This window comes from Chaetodon trifascialis, chromosome 5, assembly GCF_039877785.1.
Source record: "Chaetodon trifascialis isolate fChaTrf1 chromosome 5, fChaTrf1.hap1, whole genome shotgun sequence".
Lineage (NCBI taxonomy): Eukaryota > Metazoa > Chordata > Actinopteri > Chaetodontiformes > Chaetodontidae > Chaetodon > Chaetodon trifascialis.
Genome location: NC_092060.1, coordinates 5,880,478 through 5,906,157, shown reverse-complemented (window position 1 = coordinate 5,906,157; position 25,680 = coordinate 5,880,478).

The window sequence follows — 25,680 nt, the reverse complement described above, 5'->3', positions numbered from 1 at the left end:
CAATAAAAAATGCGTTCGATAAAACATTCGATTATTTTTTTTTCTTTTTCAGAAGAAGCCAGAAGTTGCAAAGCAAGGCTGGTTGCATGAACAAATGCACTCGTTCTCAGGTAAATGAGCAACGTAGAGAGTGATCACTGATCAGTGGGAGTGACATGCTAACACGCCAATCATGTGACAGTATCAAGTTTGGTTGCGCCATCTCGTTGTCTCATGTTTGATTCTTTGCAAGGAGTGAGATGAGAAATAGAAAGTGAGTGCTGCAGCGAACAAAGAAATTGTCGATAAAACAGGGAAAGGTCAGCTCGCCATTGTGGGTTTTTTGGATTTTATAAGTCGGACCAATGTGGTCTGTAAATTATGCAAGACCGACGTCCCCACCAAGACCGGTAATATCACAAACTTGTTTAACCACCTTAACTACAGAGTACAGCCGTATTCGCCAACGTCCAACAACATCTGCAACCGCAGCACCACCGCACAAGCAGCAGACCACCATGCAGAGGTATCTGCTTCAGTGCCTGATGACAAATCATCTAAAAAGCACAAAGACATAACGGAGGCAGCGGCATATCATATAGCTAAAGACATGCTTCACTGAGCACTGTGGAGAAGCCAAGGTATGGCCAGTTTTTTTTTTTTTTTTTTAACACACTTGCAATAAAAATATAATTGAATAGTTCATGGTCTAGTTATTCATATGTCTAGGCTGGTTTTATAGTTCAGTCAATCTTACTGTGCTGTCTATCATGTTTGTTTTTTTGTATGTTACAGATGTCAAGTCTACCTCAGTTTCTGCTATGTTTACAAAATACTGCATATATCTGAAAACATTTTATTCACCATGTGGTGAATCAGCTTGTGAACTTCCTGGCACTAAACCTGCAGAAAAAATTTCTCAGGTTTCTGTCTGTTTACATTTTTACACTTTTATTTACATTTATTATTTGAATGTTTTCCATGGTTGTGTTGACATTTCCTTTCCTTTCTGCCTTGATAGCTGAGGGGATTATAATTAGAGGAAGGTTAAATTTAAAATAAAAATGTTTAAATTTAATGTATTTTTCTCCTGGTCCTTATTTTATATAGGTCATAAAAAATATCAATAATTATCAATATCGACCGATATAAAACACTTATATCGTGATACAGTTTTCAGCCATATCGCCCAGCCCTAGCAGTAGGTAGTTATTGAACAGCAGTAGTCATATGGGCTTGATGTATATTGGAACAGTCAAAGTTTCAGTGCCTAGAACTGAAGGACCAAGTTGGGTGTAAAAGTGAGTTTGTGGTTTCATCTGTGGAAAAATGAACATCACTGCAAAATAACTAAGAACAAATACACTTGTTTTCACCATAATTGGTACCATGTTCTGTCCTTAAATTGTAAATATCGATGCTTACTGTAATGGAAACTTCAAAAGGCTGCTCTTTTTCAAACATTTTTATTTTGACATACTACAGTTAAATACAAAGTAGCAATCATTGTATATATATATATTTTTTCCCTCTCTGCTCGTGGTTAATGTTTTGTTTATGCTCTTTCTGTTTTCTTCATTTAAACTGAAGAAACCAGAACAGCATCTTCAGTGTTACATTACCCACTAAGCCACTTCATAAACTGCCAGTGTTATTATATCCATAATCACTGTGACACATTAAACATAGCCAGTTACACTAATGAGATTAATAGATGATTAATTCATCAATTAGAACATTGTCCCTGGTTAATGTGTAAATTTAGTGTGCAAAATGCTACAAAATCTATTCAGATCATCTATGTGGAAGACATGGTGTTAAGTATCCAGAGGCATCCATGAAGGGCAAACAGAGGTTCTTGTCCCATAAAAGGGGATGTGGAGAGGAGAGAAAATAGGATTAAAACAGACATGGGTGAATATAAACTCCAGACCAACCATGTACTCCACATAGAGTGCTTTTAAGTACAGTCATTTTTCCTTAGTTGAGTCCACAAACAGATGAGCCAGAGGCTTTTAGTGCTCACTCTACTGTACTGAAGGATGACCACTTGGGAGTGCAAAACGTACTCTACTTAATTCTGTGAACCGAGAGGAAGAGTAAACCCATTCATATTCACAGTTATTTTTTTCTCAACGCTAAAACATTGTGGTGGTTTGGAAATTTGTGTTTTCTTGTGTACTGTGAAGAGGTGTGGGGCTTTTTTTCCTATGTTGCTAGAGAGTTTACACTGCTTAGAGTGGGTTCTCCTGCACCAATCTCCAGCTCCAGCATCTCTGCCACCACGCCAACCAACCTCTTGCCACCACCTGCCTTGAGCTTCCAGTCCACTACCGTCACCATCTAGTTTCACCTGTGCTTCTACCACCTTGTGCCCTCAACACAAGTACTCACACTGCCTGAGCTCCATGCGTGTCAGCGTATCCCTGAACTGCTCTCCACCTCAGTACCACATGCCTCACCAGCTATTCCCAGGATTCCCCATCTACTAGTTTCCTGCATACCTGGAGTCTCATTTCATTATTCGTTCAATAAATTCCTGTGTTACTCTTCCTCAGTCTGCTTGTCTGCTGTTGAGTCCAAATCCTGCCAAAACGTAGCAAACATGTCCTTATCTATGCATGATCAATATATGTCCAAAGAGTAGCCAAATGGAAAAAAGAAACATAATGATGACAGTACCTTACCTCCATTATGTGTTGTGCTGCCATATTAGCTAATCAGTAGCAAGTAAACTAGAAATGTGATGTGTGTGATTGCTGTGCACATTGCTTCCCATTGGCATGATTTCTGGATTCCTTAATAATCAAATGGAAACTCATTTACCTCCATGTATTGGAGCCATTGCAATTAGAGTGAATAGTGTTTGGAAATTCTCCAGGATTTTTGGTTTTAATGCATTAAAGTATGTAAACTGTGCATGCCATTATAATAAGCTTAATCATAGTTGATTATTATACAGTACTGAGCATTTTGAGTATTGACTGGACTTTTTATTATACAGGTGCTGTCTTATAATTACATTAACAAGTTAGTAATGACAATAGATATTCCTCCATAGACTTTAAAATGTAGTACTCATAGCAGATTGTCCATACATGACATCATCGTGACATTTGATACACTTTATTACTCAAGAAAACTGAGCGTTTTGAAATATAATGGAGTTTGTGGTGTATGCGTGGACTGAGAGATAAATATAATGATATCTATAAGGATTGCATTCCAAACATTAATAATTTTCTATCAGCCCCACATTTCAGATTCTGTCATCTCACAACCCATTTACAATACACAAACGAGACAACAATCACAACACTGACGGCTGCATGCTGAACAATATAGATGGCAAGAATTATCATTATCAGATCTCCCTTTTCTTACACAGTCATTTAAAAATGTAATTGCATCAAAACCCTTTCATAGCCATGACTCTGATCAAGCGAGTCTCCTGGAAATTATATTTATGGACAACTAATTTGCATTTATAATTATGTTGTTTTGTCAGTGTAATTTCTGTAAGGATTATGTTCAGAGACATTTCTTTCAGTGAATGAAGCATTATATTTATATTTAGATGGTCAGGGTGGATGGGGAGCATACAAAGTGCAGCACTAAGAGACATAACGAAAAACCCCGAGACCATGACACATCCAGGGTTCATGTCCAGGCTCCTGTCATGATTAAGGTTTTGGCAACAACAGGTCTTTGGTTAGGTGTAGGGAAATTATTATTTGTTTTACACTTGTATGAATCAGCATCTCCAAAGATGTATCCAAAAATGTGACTTTCTGATTCAATTGATCCCTGTCTCTATTTCAAAGGAATACAGAGGACAACTTGCTCTAAATGAGAATGTATTAACCTACCATGAATTAACAGGATAAATGAAATGACTGATAATAACACTCTAATCAAGTGGGAACAAAAAGCAATATTGATCTGTGGATAATAAAGTAAACTATGCAATGATTTGATCTGTTATGCTAAAAGCTGGTCTTTCTTGGGAGTGGATGACTCCCCCTCCTAATGTCAGTGTGATAGTTTTATTGTGAGGGGGTACTAAGGAGAGATCCTTTGGGTCCATAAACAAACAAAATATGCCCACCATGACCTCCTCAATGGAGTTGTGTCCACTACATAAGGTCAGGGACAGATTTTGATTTTGGTTTAATAAAAAGTCTTACATCTCAAGTTACTGCTGACTTTTCTATATTAAAACAGACCATAATCCTTAATCATAAGACCATAAGACCTTAACCAAGTGCTACCAGTGCTTAAACATTACCACAAAAAAGTTCTGACAGTTTGGTGGAAACTGTGGACAGTGGACATCCACTGATTCCAAATGAATGAACATCACTAACCAGACAACAGTCTTCTAAAACCTCCACTGATTGATCAACTCCAACAATCAACTTTTCACAGAAAAATCCTAAAAAATATACAGCACCTGTTAAGAACAGACAACAATCATGATCTTCCTATCAATTGCTGGAAGAAGACATTGCTGTTACCACCAATAATAACCATTGGAAGCAAATTTGGAACATTTTCTCAATCTATTCTTACACTGAAATGCAACTCAGTTCAGTATAAAATCCTACTATCAGCAGAAAATGTCAAAAATGGGATTTATAGACGATGGCATTTGCACACACTATACTGTACACCACAGATGATACTACTGTGTTACCCATTCAGACCCATTCAGACATTCTGAACCAACATTACATTCAAACTATTCTCCACTCTGGTTCCTGATTGGTATCCATATGCCTCTTAGGAGACCTTTACTCAGCTGAATTGCTGCTAACTAAACCATTCTGCTCAATCAGAAGAATAGTCATAACCTCTAAGTACCCAAGTGGCTTCACCTAATATCTGAACACTTGAAAATGGAAAGACCGAAAGCAGTAACAGACTAGCAACTGCACTGATGTATAAACATATACATTTAATTCTCACTCATTCACCATCCCATATAACCATGTCCAAAAATAACAACCACTATCCTTTGCCAGTGAAGTCAATAACTCTGTCCACATACCACTTGCAGATCAAACTCTGCCCTGCCAGACAGCCTTCTCCTCTCACAGATGTGCCATATCTTTCTGTGCTCATCCTCATAGAATAAACCTCCATTCCAAAGACCTACCATTGCCTGATGAGATGCACAGTGGTCACACACACTTGCATTCACCTGAGGTATCATGCATGCGCTTAAGATCAGATAAGATCATTTACTTCTATCATTTTCTTCAATGGCTTATTTATTTATTCATATACCCATCTCATTTTCACCTATTTATTGTGGCTACCATGATAGTGTTAATTTGATTATTGAGTATTTTTTCATTTATTTACATATTTATATACATACATATACATATACATATACATATACATATACATATACATATACATATACATATACATTTATTTTACTTTGAATAATTTATTTTCTCCCAGACTAAATCATTCCAACTCTCAGCTGTGGCTAAGGCAGTCTGGATGAGGGGGTGCAGGGCAGAATGGGAGCAAAGACAAAGTCCACTAGATTAAAAACCCACTTAAAAATATGTCCTGGCTGGACATATGTCCTGGGTGTAGCCAAAAGCACTTAAGCCCAAAACAATTGAGTGACTAGCAGACTCAAGTAACCCTGTGGCACCATGAATGGTGCCCAAAGGTGTCAACTTCAGTGTTGTTATAACTTTAATTTGATGTTTTTCCCCTTTATTGATTTATATTTGTACTTATTTTGGTGAGTGTTCTCTGTCTCTTCTGTCTTTTTTCTCAGTTTCCCTCAGGTTCAATTCCAAGCTGGAACTCTTTGCTTGATGTCAGTATCTCTTTGTACCTCTATCTCTCTCTTTGTCTCCCCCTTTCCTGTCTCTCTGTAGCAGTGCCATCAAAAAGGCCAAAAAAAAAACAAAAAACAAAACCCACACTCAAGTGGCACACATACTCAATGGGAGGCAGGTTGGACTGCAGGCAGACCAGGCTAATTCCTGCACTCTTTTACTATGAAGTCACGCTGCTGTAATGCATGCAGAATGTGGCTTGGGATTATCTTGCTGAAATAAGCCGGGACACCCCTGAAAAACATATCATCTGGATGGCAGCATTGGAGCTCCAAAACTTGTGTGTACCTTTCAGCATTAATGGTGCCTTCACAGATGTTATCCATGCCATGGGCACTGTCAGGGACCAAGCAGTAAGGCAATGAGGAAAACAGGCGTTTGGTAAAAAAGAAAGGGGTTTTCATTTACCCAAAAAGATGCAAACAATATAAACCAAGAATTCAAAAAACACGGCCTATAAAAGAGGTCAACAAAAGATAACTCTACTCACAATAACAGCAACAAAACAGGGTGTTAACAAACAGACCTAACAAAATGAAACACAAGGGAACATATATACTTGTTTGTCCAAACCAACTAACACAAAAAGTGGAGAACAAAATGGACATCAATTAAAACTAATACAAAGGAAAACCTAACTAAACCCAAATCCCCCTCTGACATGGCTGGAGATGGTCTGGCCTGATGAGCTTGCCACAGGATTTAATGGGTCCAGCCCCTTGGCCACGCCTTTTGCCTCTCCCAGATGACACCTCCCACATGCAGTACGGTAACTCAAAGAAAGGAAAAATTATTAATATAACAGCCAAAAAATACTCATTCTAGCCTTACAATGTGAAAATGTGTGCACTCCATTAGTGATGGCAAACTGAGGCTTCCTGAACCACTGAACCTTCGCAGCCAATTGGTTTGCCAGAAGGTTCACTACCCGAAGCTTCATTCAGTTCTCACTAGTGACATCTTCTGTGCAAAGACATAAAACTAATTTTGCTCATCACCTGAGTGGACATTTTTTCTGTGGTTGTATAAAATAAAACATTAATCTTTGTCACAGTTCTCTCACACGCACATGTTTATGCTCATTTGTAAAATATGTTTTTGAGATGCCTGTATGAATACCATAAATAAAACTTTGTTTTTGTGCTTAGTGCAGAGGGGACACAGGAAACACTGTTTCATCGGAGTAGTGGATGAGAATGGTCATTGGTTTTTATTTAAAAACAAAAGTTTTTTCACAGTGTTGGGACTCAGACAGTTCTCTTCTTGGAAACGATCTCTCCAGCCTTTGAAAATACCCTCTCACATGGCACAGAAGATGCGGGACAGCATAAGAACATGAGAGCCAGCTGGTAAAGGTGTGGATGTTGGTGTTTTTGTCTGCTCCAGTAAGCAAGGGGGTCTTCACTTCTTGTGAGGTTCACCTCTGCTAAGTAACGATCCACTTCTACCGTGGCATCTGCTGCGGCACTTGAGCTTCTTCGGCTTTGACTCACTGTTGTATCCAGCAGATGCCAAAGGTCATCTAATAAATGTTTAAAAAAAAAAAAAAAAAAAAAAAAAACATTAACAATGGCATTAACAAATCACATTACTACCAATTAATGTTAATTTTGACAAAACAAAGAAACAAACTACTTACTGTTGGTTACGGATGTTGATGTTGATGGTGTTGCCGTTGCTGTTGCTGTTGCTGTTGCTGAAGAGGTTGCTACCTGAGCTGGGGGTGTGCCACTAGCGGAATTTGCTGCAGAGTTCCTGATTATGTTTGCACATTCATATTTCAGCCTTGTAATAACCTCTTGAAGTCTTCCATTACTTAAAAAGCCCAGTTTTTTTAACCTTGGGTCCAATAAGGTGGGTAGTGTCATCACACTTTGTGATTCAACATGTGAAGAATGTGTATTGACCCGTCGGAGAAGGTTCTCACTGAGCTGTCTTCCACTGTCTGAAGTGAGGCCTTATGATTTGCTGATGATGGTGTGGCTCAGCATCTTCAGCAGTGGAATGACTTTGGAAGCAGATACCCTCTTTTCACCACAGAGCTCAACTGTGGCCTGGTGGAATGGGGCAAGAACATGAAGTGCGTCTTTTATTGAGTCATACTCCAGTGCAGTTGGTGCCGTGATATCAGTCCTTAAGGAGGCAAGGGTCGCCCCCACTGGCTCTCTCAGCTGGAAAAGCCTCTCCAGCATTAGAAAAGTGCTGTTCCAGCGAGTGTCGACCTCCATTAGCAGCTTCAGTGTTGGTCTCCCCATCTGCTGCTGTACTCGCACCAGCCGTTCTCTTGCTGTATTGCTTGTCCTAAAATATATTACAAGCTTCCTACACTTGTTTCTCATGTCAGTGAGGGCAGCAACGTCATCAAATGATTTTTTAACCATTAAATTCATGACATGTGCAATGCAAAGTGAATGCCTGATGTTCAGTGCTCGCACACAGGCAGCCATATTGGCTGCACCATCAGTCACCAGACATTTCACCTTGCCATTTATGCCCCATTCCTCCATGACTCTGTGGTGCTCCACAGCTAAATTGTCAGCAGTGTGGCATTCAGGGAAGTGCTGCACTCCAAGCAAAACTGTGTGGAGCTCGTCATTCTCATTAATGTAATGACAGGTCACTGCCAAGTATGCCTCCATATTGATTGAGGTCCACATATCTGAAGTCAGGCTAACAGCTACAGCATTTTGCAGCTGTTCCTTCGCCTTCTCCTTGGCCTCTTGGTATCTTTTCTCAACCATTTGCTTCAAGGCCTGATTGAATGAAATGTAGTTACTATTCATTTCAAACTACATGAGAAACATTAAAAGACTTTATTCACTTACCTTTCTAGTTGGGAGAATGTAGGTGGGATCCAACACACGGATGAGCTCCCTAAATCCCTCATCCTCCACAATCGAAAATGGTTGAGTGTCTTTAATGACCATGTTCACCACGGCCTCATCAACCAGTTGCTTACTGGAATCTACAGAGAAAAATGAAATACTGCTCAATTGTAAGTGCCAAAGACATGACAAGATTAAAAAGATCATGAATTACTTTGGCTGGTGTCTGGTCTGCTGGAAGGTTGAACATGCTCATGCAGTGCTCTATAATGCCTCAGCATGGAGGATGTATTGTTGCTGTAAGTCAGCTCCTTCTGACACAGCAGGCATTTCACCTTTGAGATAAAATAATACACAATGAAGATTATATGGCCATATTGTGATGATGTGCAAATAACATATAATCATTGACATATGCTTTATTGTGAGCAACCATTTCAAAATACTCCCAGACAGGAGAAGACTTCCTCTTTCTTGGAGGCTCCATAGAAAGAGAGGATGAAGCCCTCCAGCTAGGTTTGTTATAATTGTACCCTAACTAACAGAAGCTAATACTAATAATTGTGATAATGGCGCTAGTACTGATCTATCTATCTATCTATCTATCTATCTATCTATCTATCTATCTATCTATCTATCTATCTATCTATCTATCTATCTATCTATCTATAATATATTGAACTCGCTAATAATCTACTTATATAATTTACTGAACTCTTTACCAACTTGCTACAGACACTGAAACACTCCACTCCACGCCACCTTAAACGCCGACACACCCACAAAGAAGCGCAAATTTCGAACCAGCTTTATACGGAAGTGATACTCGGAATGAGACAGTGACGTAACCCACACAAACCGAGGCCTCGTTTGTCATCGGTCACGTGATTTCCACAAGAACGATACAAGCCTCGAATCTGGGCTTCATCTGGCACGCCCACTTTTGCTCGATAGATGCTCCGATGCCGCGAGTTGTTTGTCCCATCATTACTCATTAGTTTAATTGGTGACTCTAAAATTGCCCCTAGGTGTGAGTGTGAATGGTTGTTTGTCTTGTGTGTTGCCCTGTGATCGACTGACGACCGGTCCAGGGTGTACCCCACCTCTCGCTCGTTGACAGCCCCCCCCCCCCCCCGCAACCCCGAAAGGAATAGGTGGTACAGAAAATGGATGGATGTAATATAATGAAAAAAGAAATATGAAGGATTCCACAAATGTACAAGGCAGCTAAAACAGCTGAGAGCTCGTAAAAATAAACATATGACCAAATATTCTGATAATATTCTGAATTCTGAAAATCACATTAAAGCTGCAGTAGGTAAACTGTATGAAAGTAACTTTTTTGTCATATTTGCTAAAACTGTCCCAATGCCCAGACAGCAGTACGTGGAACATGACTCCATTGGTCCCACCTACTGCTCCTGCTGTGTTTTGCAAGAATCCACCACGCCTGACACAAAACAACCAATTAGAGCTAAAGGAGCATCTGAGGGAGTGTCTGACATCTGTCAATCACTACTCACACACACTGCGAACTGCCCCCTCCCTCCGCTCATGCTGCCGGCTGCCGCTCAGTCAAACAGCTCTGTGAGGCGTGAGGAGGCTAGTGAAAGCTACAGCGGAGCAACAGCCACCCACAAAGGAGAAATTGCCCATACCGCTGCTGCCAACAACAGCATATACGGCTAAGACAACAAATAACCAGAAAGCTAATGTACGGAATGTTAGCGACTGTGATGTAGCGGCTGGGCAGAGTTAGCTTGTTTCAAATGCAAAGGCTAACGTTACTGGTTGTCACGTCCATATATTGCAAATTTTTAAAAGATAATATACCACTCCATAATACATTATAACACATGATAAAGATTATCAAAACACATTAAAAACTATACAATATACCAGTTTTTACGCAACAAACATTACAATATACCTCTACCACCACTAATACAACTGCATCTGGAATTTGCGGCTCCAGAGGGAGTTGTGTGAATGAGTTTGAAAATGGAAATACATTCTGCGAAGTGGAGTTAGAAAGAAGTGATCTTACCAGATCTCTGTAGGTCACTACTCATCTCTGCTACGGATAAGGGCTCCAGGCTACACTAGCCGCTACTAGCATAACATACTAAATCTCGAGGCGATATTGAAAAGGAAGAATGCGTGGAATGAAAAAGATGATATATACATAACACAGGCTGTGATGAAGCAGTACTGAACTAGACATGTGTGCCATATTGGTTGCACATAAAATATAATAAATAATGAACATATAATTAGAGGTGTGAAGTGTAATGCCAGGTGACTGACACATGCACCTCTGTGGATGGATGGGAATTAAACTCTCCTGGTTGACTCAACAACTTCAATGTAAATATCAATTTCTTTGACTAAAAAGTCAAAAGGTACAAGCCTGTGGACATAAAAATGCAAAGAGAAGTTAACTAGGATTCATAAGGATTATATTAGTGCTGGTGCTGTTGTCTGAATTTGGTACAGCTCTCCCTTGTACCTCTAAATTCCTTTTTTTTTTTTTTCTTTTAAAATGCTGTACAGCTCACGTCAGCAGAATCCGTTGGAGGTATAAGGGATTTCTGAGGGCTACAACATCTCTTACTTATAATGAATATTCTCCCTTCTTTTGGGGTTGAAATAAATTTAATTGCAAGTAGCCATTTTATCTCAAATTTGATTGATGATTCATGATTGTTACATTTACCCACTGTATCTTGCAGTTGTGGTTCTGCTGTTTCCTTACAGACATTTCCTCCACTCCCATCTCTTCAGCAGACTAACTTCTCTGCTCTTTTCTCTTGCACTCTGCACTTTATCTATTCCGCCCCTCCTTTTGCCCTTCCTCTTTCACCCATTCCTCTTCCTCCTCTGCTTTATCCACCCACATTATCCTCCATCCATTCCTCTTCATCTACCTCCCATCTCACTCCATGGCTCCCTCATCCTTCCTCACCTCCTGTCCCTCGACAGCGGTGTCAGATTTTCCCCTGGCCATGAATTTTGCATGATTGTTCATCTATGCAGCTAGAATACTTTCCTCTCCTCCTCTCTCTCCCTCATACACACACACACACACACACACACACACACACACACACACACACACACACACACACACACACAGTCCCACTATGAACATTGTGGCCTCCTTTCACCAACCCTCCTCCTCATTAAAGTTCTATGTTAAATAAATGTTTCAGAGAGATCTTTTTACTTGCAGCACCCGAGTCTTGTACAGAGGACATTACTTACAGGCAAACAAATCTATACTCTTCAACCACTCTAATATATGTAGTTTTTGTCATTCCAGGTCCCCTCAACCTATGTAATGAATAACTAAGAGAGAAGAAAGGTGGGAAAGCAAGAATCAAGGGGAAAAGGGTCACAATAGAAGATAAGACTGGGGAATGAGCTCTGTAAAGGAGGGAAGGACTGATGTAGAAGAAGGCGTGATGAAATTCTGCTGTTTTTCTGTTGGTGTTTCTGCAGCCATGTCCCTCCTTCTCCTGAGACCAGTGTCCCAAGGAATACCATTCATCTTGGACAATTCTACAACATGCAGTTATGTGCCAGAGGGTTGGGGAGTACTCCAATACCATGAAATACCAAGTCCAGAATCACCACCAGCTTCTTTTTCTTACTTTTATTTGTGATAATCATATGCTGAGTTTTGGAACTACAGTTCCCATGGGGGATGAAAGTAAGAAGTGTAACGGTGCTATTGAGCCAGTTGGTTAGCTGGGGGCTAGACTTCCAACCCTGCTTTTTAGCTTATATTTGTTTACATTTAGTCAAATCTGGACCATGAAAGATCAAAGTCAAAGGCAAAGTCAAAGTCAGCTTTATTGTCAATTCTGCAGTATGTACAAGACAAACAGAGAATTGAAATTACGTTACTCTCAACCTCTGTGATAAGACATAAATATATATATATTTAAAAAGAAAATAAATAAAAACTGTACAATCTAAGCACGGGGGGGAGCATTTCAGAGTCCAGGGTGTGTGTGTGTGTGTGTGTGTGTGTGTGTGTGTGTGTGTGTGTGTGTGTGTGTGTGTGTGTGTGTGCGTGCGCACACGCTTGCGCGTGAGTGTATGAGAGTGGGGGGGGGGGCACCAGGGAGTTATAGTCCAGGTTGTGTGTTTGTGTGGAGGGGGGGCAGAGCAGGGAGAGAGTTCAACATCCTGACAGCCTGGTGGACAGAGCTGGCACGCAGTCTGCTGGTCCTGGCCCGCAGGCTCTGCAGTCTCCTCCCTGACGGCAGCAGGCTGAAGAGGCTGTGAGATGAGTGGGTGGGGTCTCTCGCAATGTGAAGGGCATTGCGGGTGAGGCGAGAGGTGTACAGGTCTTGGAGGGAGGGGAGAGAAGCACCGACGATCTTCTCAGCTGCTCTCACGATGCGCTGGAGGTTCTTCCTGCAGGACGTGGAGCAGGCGCCATACCACACGGTGCTGGTCAGGACGCTCTCGATGGTGCCTCTGTAGAAGGTGTGCATGATGGGGGCCGGGGCTCTAGCTTTCCTCAGTTTGCGGAGGAAGTAGAGGCGCTGCTTCGCTTTCTTGGCCAGTGATGTGGTGTTGGTGGACCAGAAGAGGTCCTCAGTGATGCTGGGGGCGTCTTCTCCTGAAGTCCACAACAATCTCCTTCGTCCTCTCCACGTTCAGAGAGAGATTGTTGTGTTCACACCACAAGGCCAGGCGGCTCACCTCGCTCCTGTAGTCCGTCTCGTCGTCGTTGCTGATGAGACCCACCACAGTTGTGTCATCGGCGAACTTGACGAGGAGGTTGGAGCTGTGCGACAATGTGCAGTCGTGGGTCAGCAGAGTGAAGAGGAGGGGGCTCAGCACACATCCTTGGGGGGCTCCTGTGTTCAGTGTGGTGGTGCTGGATGTGTTTCTGCCGACCCGAACTGCTTGAGGTCTCCCATTCAGGAAGTCCAGCAGCCAGTTGCACAGTGAGGTGTTTAATCCCAGCTGGTCCAGTTTTGTAATGAGCTGTTGCGGGATGATTGTGTTGAATGCTGAGCTAAAGTCTATTCTGACGTAAGAGTCTTTATTGTCCAGATGTGTGAGGGCTGAGTGGATGGCAGTGGAGATGGCGTCATCGGTCGAGCGGTTTGGCCGATACGCAAACTGGAAGGGGCCCAGGGAGGGTGGGAGGACAGTCTTAATGTGTTTCAACACTAGCCGTTCGAAGCACTTCATGAGGATGGGAGTGAGTGCTACCGGATGGTAGTCGCTGAAACAGGAGGGTGACGACTTCTTCAGGACAGGGATGATGGTGGTGGTTTTGAAGCATGTGAGGACAACAGCTTGGCTCAGCGAGATGTTGAAGATGTCTGTAAGGACATCCGTGAGCTCTCCGGCACAGTCCCTCAGCACAGGACCAGGAATGTTGTCAGGACCAGAAGCTTTGCGAGCGTTGATCCTGCTGAGTGTCCTCCTCACACTGTCCGGGGACAGAGTCAACACCTGTTCGCCGGGAGGGGATGGGAATTTCTGTGCAGGTGTGTTGATGTGTGCTTCAAAGCGAGCAAAGAAGTCATTTAGCTCATTTAGCAGGGGGGTGGAGCTGTCACAGGTCTGCGGTGGGGGCTTGTAGTCCGTGATGGTCTGTATCCCTCACCACAGGCTCTGCGTATCCCTGCTGTCACTGAAGCGATTAGCTATCCTCCTGGAGTACAGCTTCTTGGCCTCTCTGATGCCGCATGACAGGTTGGCTCTCGCTGTCCTCAGGCCCTCCTCATCTCCTTCTCTAAAGGCAGTGTTTCGAGCCTTCAGCAGCCTGTGGACCTCTCCTGTCAGCCATGGCCTCTGATTGGCCCGAACAGTGATGGTCTTTGTTACTGTTACATCATCGATGCATTTGGTGATGTAAGCAGTGACGACATCTGTGTACTCCTGGAGGTCAGTGATGTTGTTGCAGGTGGCACCCTATTTAAACACGTCCCACTTTGTGGTGTTAAAACAGTCCTGAAGTTCCTCCAAGGACCCTTCAGGCCACACTCGCACCTCTTTCAGAACTGGTTTGGTGACTTTAACCAGTGGTCTGTATGCTGGCATTAGCATAATAGTGATGTGGTCAGAGGCGCCGAGGTGTGGGAGGGGAAGGGAAGGGCCTTGTAAGCTCCTCTCTGGGTGGTGTAAACCTGGTCCAGTGTGTTGTGTCCACGTGTTGGAAAGTCTACGTGTCTGTATAGCTTCGGAAACACACTCTTTGGGTCTGCATGGTTAAAATCCCCAGCCAGGATGAGGAAGGCATCTGGGTGGGCAGTCTGCTGCTCACTGACGTGTTGGTGCAGTTCATTCAATGCCTCGCTCCTGCTGTTTTCATTGGAGCTCGGAGGGATGTAAACAGCAACAAGCAGTATGGCTGTCTCGGAAGGTAAAAGGGTCGGCATTTTATGACCATAAACTCCACCAGTAGTGAGCAGTGTTTGCAGATCACAGCAGCGTCACGGCACCAGTCATTGTTGATGTAAACACAGAGTCCCCCGCCGCGTGTCTTACCTTCCTCAGCGAGAGCTCTGTCTGCTTGGTAGCATGTTAGCCGCTCGAGGTAAATGGCGTGGTCCGTAACGCTGTTGTTGAGCCAAGTTTCCGTGAACACATAAACACAGCACTCTCCCGCAGACTTCTGGGTTGTCCGTAGAAGGCGTAGGTAGTCCAGTTTATTATCCAAAGAGCGTACGTTGGCCAGCATGATGGTGGGGATAGCCGACTTGTGTGGGCTAGCTGCTAGCCTGGCTCGGATACCTCCGCACTTACCCCGCCTCTGCTTCCTCTGACGCAGCTTGTGTCGCCTCCACTGTGGGCGAGGTGCAGGACTGGGGGTCGGTGGAGTAGCAGGTCTCCGGAGCAGACCGTAGTCTCGTAGCTCTTGTTCTTGCACAGGGTTTAACCTATGAAAACTGGTCCTGTCGACATTTAGCAGAAACTCCCGACTGTACTTGCGCTTGAAGACAGGTAGACGCAACGAAGACGAACAAAAACACTGTGACTCACACGACGAAAAAACACAAAAACTGATGAGAGAGAGAGAAGCCGCTGCGTGTGTACGCGCCGTCATTGTTGAAAGAACAACACCGATGAGTGATTAGCACCACAAATCAATGTATTAATAGATATTATCTGATTAGCACTTCCTGTAATGATGGATGCACAATAAACAATAGTTGGATTAGTTTTTATACTGAAGAAAATGTCTAAATATGCTAAGTTACAAAATCTGAAGTTACAGGAAGTAGCTTTTTTTCTATCAAGCAGGATTTTTTTTGTTTTGTTTTTTCTTCTGTAAATTGCATCAATGCACAATGGGTTAAGGTATACAGTATAGAACACAACTTGTTCTAATAAGGGTTTAGTGCTTGGGGTGGTGGGTGGACGTGTAGCATGTGTGATGCACATGTAGGTAACTGAAGTTTGCATGCCTTTATTTATTTAGCCATGACCACAGTCTTTCCCTAAACGTAACTAAACATTTTGGTTGCCCACCTATAATGTACCCATATTGTAAGTGCCATGCACAGATATAGTGACAGTCTGGGCACATTATAAAAACATCAAGCATAATTTCCCAGTGCCAACTGTATACTGTCCAGTTTCCCAACTCAACACTTTAACTTTATCATATTCACTTCCTGGACCATCATGCTCTGCCAACCATACCATGACTACTTCTGTTATGGCTGTGTTCTGGCTGCTCTGATTTCTGCCTCTGTGTCTCCCCAGGGCTGGAGCGTGGCAGGGGCGGGGCCGATCTCCTCTGAGGTGAGCGGCGGCTGGACACACCTGTCTCTAATTGGGCTCATCAGGACTCTGCCTTTTTAAGATGGCTTCTCCCACTACTCTGGTGCCAGATGATTCTGGCACGTATCGCCTGTGTCTCGCCACAGACAGTTCTCCTGGTCCCTGCCACGTTTCTCTGGAAGATAAGTTGTGGTCGCCTCTTGGTGTCTCTTTTGAGTTCACCTTTTGTGACAGCCTGAGTGCTTTCTCCCTTTAGTGATTTTTTGTTTTCTTCCAACTGTCACTGAGTCCTCCCTAGGTTTTTTGTGTTTGGTCTGCCTGTGTGCATTTTTCTCCCTAGCGGTGATTTTTGTTTTCTTCCTAGTACGCTGTTGAGTTGAATTCTCCTCCAGATTTTGGTTTATCGTCTAGCTGCAGTTTGTCCCCGTTTGGAGATTTTTGTTTGATAATGAACTGTTCTACTACCACTCTGCATCCTGGGTCCTCGCCTTCCTTGCTGTCCTTAACAACTTCTTCTGCTTGTTTTTTCACTATGGATGTCCAATGATGACTGTGATACAGCTGGTGTGTGCTGATAGTAGGAGATTCCTCACCAGAAAAACTGTTTCTTCAGTGGTCATTATTTTGAACTTCACATTATATTTTATTTTTATTTCCAAGTGAATATAATCCTGGAACAAAGGTGGTTGTAAATATCTTAACCTTATCCGAAATATCATATCTACCATTTAATGAAAGCATTACATAGGACCAGAATGCATAAAATGCTAATAAGTTGCTACTTGCTGAGTGCTTATAGTACAGCTAGTGTGGATATGATTAAAGGAGTGGGTGTTTGTGAATGCCATGGAGCAGCCAGCTCAAAACAAAAAGGCCTGTTTTTAAGAGGCGTAAAAAGCAATATTAAAAGCAGGTGGAGGCTTTTACTATACCAAAGGATGTATTTTCTTATTGAAGAAATCTACATTCCACCAGTTGAGATTTATACTTATTCTTATTCAGTGTTAAGACATATGACAGATAGCACTAATCCATTGTAAACCAGAAAGTATGGGAGCCTAAAGAGAATTTGAACTCCATCCATATGGCTTTATTTGAGCATGCATGCGTGAGTGTGCACAGAGGAAGAGGATCATTTGCAGTGTCAATTAATTACACTGAGGAAGGGCAAAATGTTGGCCCTTACACTGTCCTTTCTTTGAATAATTGCTTGTTGGAGCACATGAGTGTGTATGGGATGGTGACTTCATGCAATCGCACTCAGTCACCTAAACGCACCAATTGCTCATTAGGTATGTTAGTTATCTGTGCAAGGCCCTGCATACCAAAGAGGAAGACAGAGCAGAGGGAACAAGCAAGAGTGTGCTGGAGAATATACACATATATAGTAATAGGAATAGGAATAGATATACTAGAGGTGGAAAGCAAAGCTTCTATCTGCAGCCTTTTTTGGAACAAAGACTAAGAGTCTACAATGATGCTACCAGCACTGTGAGGCTGAACTTAGGGCATAGTGGTAATTTCAGCTAAATGCTAAAGTCAGCATGCTAATGTGCTCACAATGACAATGATAACATGCTGACATTTGACAGGTATAATGTTTATTATGTTCACAATCTTAGCTCAGTGGATCTCCAAAATCATTAGTATACATTGTCTCTGAACTGTCAAAATATTGTGCCTACGTGTTTAGACACTGAGATATTTAGTTGTTGAGATACATGAAACCAGTTGATCATGGGGCTAAAAGTAAAGACAGGGGAAGTCAGTAGAATTCAGAATACAGTTGGCCACACAGGCCCAACCAAAAATATTTGTGTTCCAATTTACACCAGAAGTAGATAATGTCACATCCACTCCACACCTTACCTGCTGCCTGCTCTTCTTAGCCACGCCCTGCTCCCCTCACCTGAACTGTGTTTCACCTGTGTCTTGTCAGTCATTAATTTAGTGTATAAGCTCTGCTGTTTGACTGACTCTTTCCCAGATTGTTCTGTGCAGTTATGCAAGACTTTCCAGCACTCACCTTCAGACTGGTTTCGACTTTGCCTGTTCCCGTCCTGCTCTGCTCTCCGTTTTCCTGTGTCCAGACTCTGTCTGCCTGTTGCAGTCCTGCACACTCTCTCCAGTCTGTCAGTGTACAGACCAATTCACCCACCATGGGTAAAAGAGCTTATCTGTTATACAGTCTTTGATCTGCTTCGATCCAAGACTTTTGGTGGCTTTGGGTCAAGTCCCTGCACTGACTTCTGTCTGGGTTTCATACTAACTCAGCACGGTACACTGCTGCCCCGGTTTCCTGTTGTAAGAGCGGTTCCTGCGTGTTGTCTGTACTGTGTTTGGGTTCAATTCCTGCTCTTCATAGATAACGCCTAAACTCAAAGGAAAATACCTATTATTAATCTGCCAGCTTTTCTGTGTTCAGTTGTTATAAATATTATATATGAACTAAATACCTATATGAATCAAGTAATAAAGCATAAAATATAAATGTCTGAATAGAGTCTCAATAGAAACTGTGTCAATGTTAAACAAGTAAAAAGATTTGAGTATTGTTTGCATCTGTTCATATCTGAAATCATGAAGGTATAAAAGAACAAAGCAGCATAGACTAATAAGAGGTTTGCATGTTGTGGTGAAGCAGGCTTTTGACTAACAGATGTTTGCAAAGTGAGATACAACGCACATATGACCTGAGGCCTTAATGAGTTTCCAGAGAATCAGCGGCAGAAAGAGTAGTAGTTTAATTTGACTTTTATGTTTCGCTTAGAAGAATGCACAAGAAAATGATGCAGACAATTTTTCATTGGTTTCACTCTCCTGTGTAGGTTCACCCTGAAACTTCAATGATCAACCTGGGTCACATACAGCAGGAGAAAATGAAATGTGTTCTTAAACAAATCTGTTTGGGCATCTTTGGCAAGAAACAATTGGAATATATAAACTCGATCAGAATCTAAATCACTGCTAGGAAGATGTTCTCTCTTAATTCAAAAACTATTCCTTTGGTGCTCTTGAGCGAGACAGTTACAGCTGTGGAGCTAAACTCACAAGACTCATATTACACTGTAGTTCTTCAGTATGACAAATATAGTACGTCTGCACAAGGGGATGCTCACTCACAATGCAAAAAGACCACAAAAGAGAGAAGAGGGTAGGAACAAGGGAGTAAGAGCAATAAGAATTAGAAAAGGAGAGACACAATAATGTGAAGGAGGGAGGAGGAGGATCACGCCTGGCTGAGCTCTTTATCTGAGCTCTCACCTGAACAACTGCTATCTATCTCCTCTTCATACTGCCATGGATGACAATGACAGCGATGCTGCTGGTGCCAAAAATACCACATTGGTGTCAACAAGAAAGAGCAGGGGCTGAGAGGGAAGCTTCTCCATGGCCTACAGATTATTAAGTGTAATGAAATTGGTATCTACCTTCCAGATCCTCCAACGTCTATCAAGCAAATCAAGCAGGATTATAAAAAGGAGTCAAACAGAAATAATGTAAAAAAAAAAAAAAAAGAAAAAAAAAAAAGCCTAAAAGTCTAAAGTAACTGTAACTAGCCATTGATTTTGCTCACATGTCCTTCTGAAATCTTGGGAATGTAATGCTCACTTGGGATTATTGGTGTGTTGAAAAATGACACAGCTAAATATCCGGCGACCTTTACAAAACTGGTAACACTTTACTGTAAATCCCCTATTTAGCATTTATAAGCTGCAGACAAGTACAGCAGGGGGACACTGGAACTCATGCACTGGTTGTGGTCAGTGGAAAGGCAGTAAACCTCATAGATCATGAAGTTTGCTCCTGCCATGCTCATGGTAGGCTCATAGGTAGGCTCATGGAGAGCAGGTGTAACCGTCTGCAGACTACCTGCACACTCTGGGACTGCCAGGTGCTTTGCTCTGCTTGCTTCCTTGTTGCTGACTGTTTTTGTGCCATGGGTGCATGTGGTTCTGGATGAGAACCTGAGAAAACAAGTCATTTTGTCAGCTGTTGCAAGGCAAAGAGCAGACTGACATTTATTTTAGTGTTGTTTGTTTTAGTACAGATCATTTTAATTTATTTTATTGTTTTAGTGTTTTGATTGATTTGACAGAGGTAGAATCCTCTCAGTTTTCACCAGTGGGTGTTTGGCCTCCTGGCTGTCATACAACCATCTGTCCTTTCCTTTTCCTTTCTTTTAGACATTTAGTATATGTTCTTAATAAACAGCCAGTTATGGCACTGATCCCACTCTGGTCTCTTTATTGAAACCTTTGGGTGTCATTTGCTCATTCAAGGTATTTATTACTCACAGAAGTTACATAATGTGCCAATTAATGTACTGTATTTGTCAACAATTATGACTTAGCTAATAATATTAACAAGTTTGAGGCCTGTTATTAATCATCATTTAACTAAATTCAATGTGATAACTGACACCAGTTTCAAGACCAGGAATGTTGCATTTAAGACCATACTTAAATGTTACAGAAAAAGCAATAAACACACCAGCCTCCTCTGAGTCGCAATCTGAATATCTTATCACAACACTGAGTGGAGTCCTTCAGTACCTCATCCTCTGAACACCACAGGATGGTGACACTCAACTCAATATTTTGTTTTGTGTAAACGATCATCTTAAATCCCATTCACTATTCAACTTGCTTCAGGCTCATGCAATTTGAGGTTTGAACAGCATTTCAATAGCATAAGAACCTTATGGGAAGCACTGATTGTTCCAGTTATGTCAAACCCTCAGATGCTGATTGCCAGACACATAAAAAATCTAAATGAATGGTCTTTATTTATTATTATTTTTAGTTTTTTTTCTTCAGTATGTGACCTCTGCTAAAGCGTTTATTCAAAGTTTATATTCTGCTATAAATGCTAACAGGGGGGAAAAGCCCATAAGGTCATTTAACAACCCATAAGGTCATTCACAACATTAAATAACACAAGTATTTCAAAGTATTTCCAGAATCCTCAAAAACTCATTCAACCATCTAGATGAAAATTAGGCTAAGAGTCTGCTAACATGCTAGGAGCTCCTTGAAGCTGTACTTGGGAACTATGGCACACAATCATATTGATGTTTAGAACGTATCGCGTTTTCCTTAATTATTCTAGGTTTAGCATGGTAACACGCAAACATTTGCTAATTTGTAACAAGTACAAAGGACAGTAGTGGCTGCACTTAGTTTTGCAGGTATTTGATTAAAAAAAAAAAATCATGGATGGATGGGACATGTATGTACCAAATTTCAGTTTTAGGATACTTCACTAAAAACCAAAAATGTTAACGTAATGATTCCACTACAGGTAATGTCAGTTGACAGACCCTTGCCATGTCTAGCCTAGCCTACTGCTAGTGTGGCTTTTAATAGACATAATCTTCAACTTGTTTCCTGAGTAGTTTCCTAATAAAACATGGTAGCTACGATAAATGTTTGCCTAATTTGTAAAAACATTAGCCAAAAATTTTAAATGTCAAGTTATATTTGTCTATACTTTACATTATCCACAGTAATTTTGTTGATTTTTTTGGGTACAGTACTCAAGTGAGGTTATCCAGTATGTTATTCCCAGATATCTGGAATAGGAAACAGAATCCCAATAGGTTGAAGCACAGAACATTTCCATCCAGATGGTCAGAAAAGTCTTTGAGTATTTTGGAATTATCTTCATAAGCTATAGTAGCTTCATCTATGCTGGACATTTTTCTCTATTTCTTATTATTTAATCAGTGAATTAGAAGAATTTGCATGCTCACCAAAGGTGACCTCAGACTGTAGAGTAAATTCACTGATTGAAATATAGTCCATTCTAAGTTAGTTACTTTTACTTTCCTGTCAATACATGTTTGTTAACATATTGCATACATATTGGAAATGTTGTGACACTTATTTTCACCAAAGAACATTAGCCATGTTTGATAGGCCCTCTGTCACTGAAAATGGTCCATTTACTTTGTGCATGTGCTTGTGTATGGCTGGTGAAATTGTTTTCCACAACAGAGCAGTGTTTCAGCAGATTTCAGTTGAGATGCTTCTGAGAATTTAGAGTGAGAGCAACAAGCCATGATCACTGCATCTATTTGGCAATATTCTACAAATCAGTGCCTCATAAAATGGGTTCTGGGGCTCCTCAGTAGTTCTTGAAAGGTTTCCTGGGAGGATAACGAAGTGTGTTATCTTCCCAGCTGTGCGGTTTTCCACTAAATCGTATCCAATGACAGGGTTTTTATGGTCTAATGCATATCTGTTGGGAAGTCTTAGCCAAGATCACGGATGACATCCCCTTGCTCTTAACATCTCACCATGCCCCATTTCATCATGATAGAAACCATGCCATGTTCAAGCTTATTTCCATCCTTTTTCCAAACTGCCTATCCTGTTCAGGGTCATGGGAGGCTGAAGCCTATCCCTTATTTCATCCTAAATAAAACACTGAGGTCCCATCACCCACTGTGGCTTCTGGAAATGTTTCCATTCCTCATAACCATGACTACCTCAGTGCGGTTCTATATTCAGCCAGTATTAACATTTAACAATTTGAGAATATCAATAAGCAAAACGTTTTTTGAAAGAAAACTAGCACTGTGTGTTGTGCTATTGTTGTGTGAGATGCCTTACTGATGTGGTACATATAATCAAACCATGAACATCATATTATTCATCTACTTGTGCCCTAAAGTACAAAGCTACAAACAAGAGCAATGAGAGCAAAACAAAAATAAAATGATCTGAGTGAAGGAGACTCCCATGAAGCAGGTTGTTATAGCAGGTGGCTTTAGTCAAATCAAACATATTGATCTGAAATAATACTGAGCCCCTCGTGTGGTGAGGACAAAAAGTACCACAAAGGTGTTCCAAGAGGTGAAATTCTGGCTTGACATAATTTGCTGCAGCTCTCCACAAAGTTAGCCAAATCAAAATTATAGTGTCTCGTTGGGTGTCACTGTTTATTTGACTCTACATCTGCTAACAGTATCACAAGCAAGATGTACTATTCTTACATTCAGTATTTAAAGCTGCACCTGACACAACTAAATTATTTGCCTCCCTGGGCTTGGAATAATCTCTAGAGTATGCTACATTTTAATAATTTAGTCCCCTTGAAAAAATTTAAAGCCATGTTAAAAGCCCATTTATTTGAGAAATGCAATTTCTCGATTTAGTCTCTTCCTGCTGTTTGAGGTGTTTGTTTTCCCTCTCCATTGTGTGCTGTTTCTATTTAAAGTGTAACTGGTGTTCTGTCTTGGCCAGGTCTCCCTAGGAACCGAGGTTTCAATCAAAAAAGGTTGAATAATAATAATAAAAAAGATAAAATAATAATATATAATGGATAAGATGAATGAGTGTAACGCAAAATGAGTTACATACCCTCAGAGAATTATCACCTGACTCTCTGCATTTCCTCTTTGTGCTGAAGAGCATTTAGCATGTTGTGAACTTTGGAGGTTCAGCTAACTCATTGTGGCCAGCCTCTGAATGGATGAGGTAGAACACAGAGCTCTAAACTCCTTCAGAGGAACAGCAGTGAGTCACTGGTTTAGATGTGTGGATGATGGATGGGTCAAACTGTACAGGAGCAATGAACAGAGGAGGAAGTCGACAACACCACTCTTTGCCCACCTACGATGCTGTCCTTTCATCCCTTCGTAGGAGATTTAGAACCATTCACACTTGGCCTCCTGTGACAACACCAATGACTGCCAATCACACTTGGCCCGAGGTGATTCCAACGATTCAAATGCCTGACGTTACACAGCCAGGAGCACTAATGATCTGAGTGGTATCAATGACTGCGATGATGCCCCCCCACAGAAGCTAACTTCTCCCCACCAGTCGGTTAGGACTGAAAAAGCCCCTTGGATGTGTAACAAGTACAAAGGCTAAGTTATTGCTTCAAAGATATGAACATCAGAAGGTTCTCAGAAGGCAGGTTCGGTTCTTGAGCTAGTGGTACAATAAAAACACACAGACAGTACTGCAGATGCGGTTGGTACCATATATTAACTTGTGACAGTATGTACAGTGAAACCCCAATATTTACAATCTGCAGAGTGAATTAACCTAGGTACACAGTGCACTTAACATTTCAATACATCAGCAACATTCAGAAATTAACTTCAACCCAGTCCAGTTTCAATATGGCAGTAGGTTCACACCCAAGAGTAACGCACAACACGAGGTTCATAAAGAATGAGATGCACATAGATCTGTCCAGCATGTGCACTGCAAATGCAGAGTCCAGGTTGTTATTTGTCCATAGGCTAAAAGCCTTAGTGCAAGAGCGTACGTGGATGTTGGTGTAAAAAGAGGTGAGGGGGACCAAGGCTGCCAGAGCCTCCTACCAGACCAGGAGAGGCTCGTAACTGGGATTGCTCGGCTCCAAGTCAATGTCTTAGCTCGCCATCATTTCGATTCTGTGTCCTTACAGGAACCCTGGCCTGTACAATGCAAGCAGGACTATATCTCAATAAACATTTCATCAACTAGTTGTATTCTGTGTACACAATGATTAATACATACTTCAATAATTCAATTCTCAATAAAGTCCATTTGGCTTGAACACATTATCATGACAAATTTTCCCCACTTAATGTCAATCATCATTTCATAATTAACATGTCAACCATTCACAAAAGAATTCATTTCAGAAATCAAAATAAACATCCTATAATCGTGCTGTAATGGCACGTTAATCTCAAAACACCCATTATTAGGTATTCAAAAGCCAGCCTTAGCATTTAAAGGCTAGGTGTACCATAGCCAATCCATACACGCACATTGACGATGGCTAATGCTAACGCTAACAACAACAAGGCAGACTCACCAATTCCGAATTATATCCGCCACACCATGCGACCAAAGTATCCCTCACCAGCACGGGTGGATGTCTAGTTGGTTGAATGAGGTAACCGAGATATTCAGAATAATATAAACAAGAATTTACGAGTAAAGATAGTATTTGTTTGGAACGACTGACCTGTGGCAGCTGCTCCGCATGCCTCCCCTCACCTTCTGAATGAGAGACAGAGCGGAGCACTTGTAACAGGCTCTACGAATGACGTGATTGGACAGCCGCGGGATTGATACATGCGTGGCGACGCAGCTTTACGTGATCGGAAGATACATTACACTTGGGACGGACTTTGTTATATTAATAATGAACATAAAATAACCATTAAGTAATGACTTTCTCCCAGTTACAGATGGAAGGTGAAACATTCTCAAAAAGTTTCTACAACCGAGTCCAGTTGC